Genomic DNA, 4,941 nt, shown 5'->3' on the forward strand with positions numbered 1-4,941 from the left:
CCTCTGGCAGGAGCCCTCAGATCTCTCCGCTTCCGGATCCAGATCAGCCTGGACAGCAACTCCACATCTCCAGGTCCTGCAAGAGGCAAGAGGGGTTTCCAGGAGGCCGGCTGGGAGAAGTCAGTGTGCTCTGGTGAATCCAGCAAGCCCCTGCGGGAGCCTTCAGGTGTCTGCTTCAGGATCTGAACAGCCTGGGCAACAGCACTCTGTCTCCAGGCAGTGCAGGAGGTAAACTGTGCACCAGAGACCATCTGGGAAGAGGCAGCTTGCACTGGTGAGTCCAGCATTGAGAAGAGCAACTAACACCAGCGAGAACTACATGGCAAAAGGCAAACGTAGGAACGTCACTATCAGAAATTAAGGCAATATGGCAACATCTGAACCCAATTCTCCTTTACCAGCATGTCCTGGATACCCCATCACACCAGTAAAACAAGATTTGGATTTAAAATCACTGGTCATGATGCTGGTACAGGAACACATGAAGGACATTCTTAAAGAAATTCAGGAGAAAATGGATCAAAAATTAGAAGCCCTTGCAAGGGAAACACAAAAATCATTGAAAGAAATCCAGGAGAATACAAAAACCAACAAGGAGGAAATGCAAAAAACACTTAAAGAAATACAGGAGAACTTTGGTCAACAGGCTGAGGTCATGAAAGAGGAAACACAAAAATCTCTTAAAGAATTACAGGAAAGCACAAACAAGCAAGTGAAGGAGCTAAGCAAAACCATCCAGGATCTAAAATCTGAAGTAGAAACAACTAAGAAAACTCAAAGGGAGACAACTTTGGAGATAGAAAGCCTTGGGAAGAAATCAGGGGACAGAGATGCAAATATCAACAACAGAATACAAGAGATAGAAGAAAGAATCTCAGATGCTGAAGATTCCATAGAAACCATGGACTCAACAGTTAAAGAAAATGCAAAATGCAAAAAGCTTGTAACCCAAAATATCCAGGAAATCCAGGACACAATGAGAAGACCAAACCTAAGGATTATAGGCATAGATGAGAGTGAAGATTTACAACTTAAAGGGCCAGCAAATATCTTCAATAAAATTATGGAAGAAAACTTCCCTAACCTAAAGAGAGAGATGCCCATGAATATACAAGAAGCCTACAGAACTCCAAACAGACTGGACCAGAACAGAAATACTTCCCGTCACATAATAATCGAAACACCAAATGTACTAAACAAAGAAAGAATATTAAAGGCAGTAAAAGAAAAAGGCCAAGTAACATATAAAGGAAGACCTATCGGAATCAGAAAAGCAGACTTTTCACCTGAGAATATGAAGACTAGAAGATCCTGCGCAGATCTCATGCAGACTCTAAGAGAACACAAATGCCAGCCAAAACTACTATACCCAGCAAAACTCTCAATCACCATAGATGGAGAAACTAAGATATTCCATGACAAAACCAAGTTTACCCAATATCTATCCACAAACCCAGCCCTACAAAGGATAATAGGAGGAAAACACCAATACAAGGAGGGAAACTTCACCCTGGAAAAAGCAAGATAGTAACCTTTCATCAAACCCAAAAGAAGTTAACCAATGAAATTTAAAAAATAATGTCAAAAATGACAGGAAGTAACAATCACTATTCCTTAATATCTCTTAACATCAATGGACTCAATGCCCCAATAAAAAGACATAGACTAACCGACTGGATACGTAAACAGGACCCCCTACATTTTGCTGCATACAGGAAACACACCTCAGGGACAAAGACAAACACTATCTTAGAGAAAAAGGCTGGAAGACAATTTTACAAGCAAATGGTCTCAGGAAACAAGCTGGAGTAGCCATTTTAATATCAGATAAAATTGACTTCAACCCAAAGTCATCAAAAGAGACTCCGAGGGACACTTCTTGCTGGTCAAAGGAAAAATATAAGAAGAAGAACTCTCAATCCTGAACATCTATGCTCCAAATGCAAGGGCACCCTCATTCATAAAAGAAACTTTATTAAAGCTCAAAGCACACATTTCACCTAACACAATAATTGTGGGTGACTTCAACACTGTACTTTCCTCAATGGACCGATCAGGAAAACAGAAACTAAACTAAACAGGGACACAATGAAACTAATTGAAGCTTTGGACCAATTAGATTTAATATATATATATATATATATATATATATATATATATATATATATATATAACATTCTATCCTAAAGCAAAAGAACATACCTTTTTCTCAGCACCTCATGGTACCTTCTCCAAAATTGACCATATAATTTGTCACAAGACAGACCTCAACAAATATAAGAAGATCGAATTAATCCCATGCCTCCTATCAGATCACTATGGAGTAAAAGTGCTCTTCAATAGCAACAAAAACAACAAAAAACTCACATACCCTTGGAAACTGAACAATATACTACTCAATGATACCTTGGTCAAGGAAGAAATAAAGAAATTAAAGACTTTTTAGAACATAATGAAAATGAAGATACAACATACCCAAATCTATGGGACACAATGAAAGCAGTGCTAAGAGGAAAACTTATAGCTTTGAGTGCCTCCAAAAAGAAAATGGAGAGAGCATACACTAACAGCTTAATAACACACCTGAAAGCCCTGGAACAAAAAGAAGCTATTTCACCCAGGAGGAGTAGAAGGCAGGAAATCATCAAACTCAGGGCCGAAATCAATCAAGTAGAAACAAAGAGAACCATAGAAAGAATCAACAAAACCAGGGGCTGGTTCTTTGAGAAAATCAACAAGATAGATAAACCCTTAGCCAGACTGACCAAAGGGCACAGAGAAAGTATCCAAATTAACAAAATTAGAAATGGAAAGGGGGATATAACAAAAGAAACTGAGGAAATCCAAAAAATCATCAGATCCTACTACAAAAGCCTATACTCAACACAACTGGAGAATCTGGAGGAAATGAACAATTTCCTAGACAGATACCAAATACCAAAATTAAATCAGGACCAAATAGACCATCTAAACAGTCCCATAACACCTGAAGAAATAAAAAGGGTCATAGAAAGTCTCCCAACCAAAAAAAAAAAAAATGGGACCAGATGGCTTCAGTGCAGTGTTCTATCAGACCTTCATAGAAGACCTAACACCAATACTCTTCAAACTATTCCACAAAATACAAACAGAAGGAACTCTACCCAACTCGTTCTATGAAGCCACAATTACACTGATACCAAAACCACACAAAGATCCAACAAAGAAAGAGAACTTCAGGCCAATTTCTCTTATGAATATTAACGCAAAAATACTTAAGAAAATTCTTGCCAACCGAATCCAAGAACACATCAAAACGATCATCCACCATGATCAAGTAGGCTTCATCCCAGGGTTGCAGGGATGGTTCAATATAAGGAAGTCCATCAATGCTATCCACTACATAAACAAACTCAAAGAAAAAAAACCATATGATCATCTCATTAGATGCAGAAAAAGCATTTGACAAAATTCAGCATCCTTTCATGCTAAAAGTATTGGAATGAACAGGAATTCAAGGCTCGTACCTAAACATCGTTAAAGCAATATACAGCAAACCGGTAGCCAACATCAAACTAAATGGAGAGAAACTTGAAGCAATCCCACTAAAATCAGGGACTAGACAAGGCTGTCCTCTTTCTCCCCACATCTTTTCAATATAGTACTTGAAGTTCTAGCTAGAGCAATTAGACAACATAAGGAGGTCACGGGGATACAAATTGGAAAGGAAGAAGTGAAATTATCACTATTTGCAGATGACATGATAGTCTACTTAAGTGACCCGAAAACCTCCACCAGAGAACTCCTAGAGCTGATAACTTCAGCAAAGTGGCTGGTTATAAAATCAACCCAAGCAAATCAGTTGCCTTCCTATACTCAAAGGATAAGCAGGCTGAGAAAGAAGTTAGGGAAATGACACCCTTCAAAATAGCCACAAACAATATAAAGTATCTTGGTGTGACTCTAACCAAACAAGTGAAAGATATATATGACAAGAACTTCAGGTCTCTGAAAAAGGAAATCGAAGAAGACCTCAGAAAATGGAAAAATCTGCCATGCTCGTGGATTGGCAGGATTAATATAGTTAAAATGGCCATCTTGCCAAAAGCGATCTACAGATTCAATGCAATCCCCAATCAAAATCCCAACTCAGTTCTTCACAGAGTTAGAAAAAGCAAATCTCAAATTCATCTGGAATAACAAGAAACCCAGGATAGCTAAAACTATTCTCAACAACAAAAGAAATTCTAGGGGAATCAGTATACCTGACTTCAAGCAATAATACAGAGCAATAGTGTTAAAAACTGCATGTTATTGGCACAGTGACAGATAAGTGGACCAATGGAATAGAATTGAAGATCGAAATGAATCCACACACCTATGGTCACTTGATCTTCGACAAAGGAGCCAAAAACATCCAGTGGAAAAAAGATAGCCTTTTCAACAAATGATGCTGGTTCAATTGGAGTTCAGCATGCAGAAGAATGCGAATTGATCCATTCTTATCTCCATGTACTAAACTTCACTCCAAGTGCATCAAGGACCTCCATGTAAAACCAGACACACTGAAATTAATAGAAAAGAAACTGGGAAAGACCCTTGAGGACATGGGCACAGGGGAAAAGTTCCTGAACAGATCACCAATAGCTTATGCTTTAAGATCAAGGATTGACAAATGGGACCTCATAAAATTACAATGTTTCTGTAATGAAAGGACACTGTTAAAATGACAAAATGGCAACCATCAAATTGGGAAAGGATTTTCACCAACCCCACATCTGATAGAGGGCTAATATCCAATATATACAAAGAACTCAAGAAGTTAGACCCCAGGGAACCAAATAACCCTATTAAAAAACGGGGTACAGATCTTAACAAAAAATTTTCACCTGAAGAAATTCGGATGGCCGAGAGGCACGTTAAGAAGTGCTCAACATCATTAGTCATTAGGGAAATGCAGAT

The sequence above is a fragment of the Apodemus sylvaticus genome, chromosome 3 (assembly GCF_947179515.1).
Source record: "Apodemus sylvaticus chromosome 3, mApoSyl1.1, whole genome shotgun sequence".
NCBI lineage: Eukaryota > Metazoa > Chordata > Mammalia > Rodentia > Muridae > Apodemus > Apodemus sylvaticus.